Below are 1285 nucleotides of genomic sequence, written 5' to 3' on the forward strand. Positions count from 1 at the left end.
CAGGCACTTAACAACTGACAGGGGGATCATAACGAGAAAACAAAACAAGAAGTGATGACAAAAAAAAAGCTCTCCTCAGAGGTTATTGGTTTAAAAAGAGAAACAGATTTCAAAAAAAGGAATTTACTAGCTGAACCACAACTGAAGTCTCTTCATTTGGCAATAACTGTGCAGCTGTCCTATTTAGACTCCAAGCAGCTGTAGTTTGCTTTAAAACTTTGGTCTGAATGATTTCCAGAATGTGAGACCCCTGCCTTGATGTCTTTAAGTGGTTTTGACCAATAGCTAAGAAGGATTAACAACAATCTATATTGAAATGTCTTTGGATTTAAACTCCTTTTAATTGAGCCATTGTGCCTTGAGCATCTTCAGAGAGATGTTCACCTAGGATTAATATCAACAATTCAAAAATAAACAAATGCATGAATTAAAATGACAGCTGTTGTATCTCCAAATAACAGGAAATCTGTAAAATATTTTTTTGATGCAATTTTTCATCCATGCATGTCTGACTAATTGCAGTTAGTTGGGCAGCTGTAACAACCAAAATGCACTATTAAAGCTCCATTTACAGGCTGAAACTTGTTTTGTGTTTTATTTTCATTTATTAAAAAGTGCCAACCCTATAACTAATAACACAAAGGGTTTCTAAACTCTCCCTTAAATCTCAATAAGTGCATTTGTTCTTGAATTGAGGAGATAAAAGAGACATTTTGGAACAAGACAATTTAGATTTAAAATAAGAAAACACAACTGCATTCTCTTATTTCAAGTGAATACTATCTAATTATCTTATTTTAAGAGTAAAAATACTGATTCCATTGGCAAACTATCTCATTTACCTACTCAAAATAAGGGGAAATACACTTCATTTAAGAAATTTTTGCTTATTTCTCGATAGTTTTTCCAGTGATAGATAAAGAAACGCACCCAATGTCACCACCCTTCCCCCCTCCTTACATTTCATGGCTGCCAGCTTTCCCTCCTTCCATCCATCACCCCCCCACCCCCTTCCTTTCATCCCCTCTCCACATGCCCTGCGGCACCCCTCCATTTGTCCAGTGAGGTCATCCCTGTGTTCTCCCTAATCCTCAGAGGTGCTCGTCTTTCTGCCTCTGCTTAATCCGCCTGTGGCCCCCAGCCCTGACCACATACACACCCATGCATGCACACACACACATCTGCAAACATGTGCACAGACTCACAGTTATTCTTGTATTGTATTCTCAGACCCACAGTAATCCCACTGCACGCATGCACACATTGTTATTCACTCAGTTATATA

This window comes from Cyprinodon tularosa, unplaced genomic scaffold, assembly GCF_016077235.1.
Source record: "Cyprinodon tularosa strain WSP-4 unplaced genomic scaffold, ASM1607723v1 ctg726, whole genome shotgun sequence".
Classification (NCBI taxonomy): domain Eukaryota; kingdom Metazoa; phylum Chordata; class Actinopteri; order Cyprinodontiformes; family Cyprinodontidae; genus Cyprinodon; species Cyprinodon tularosa.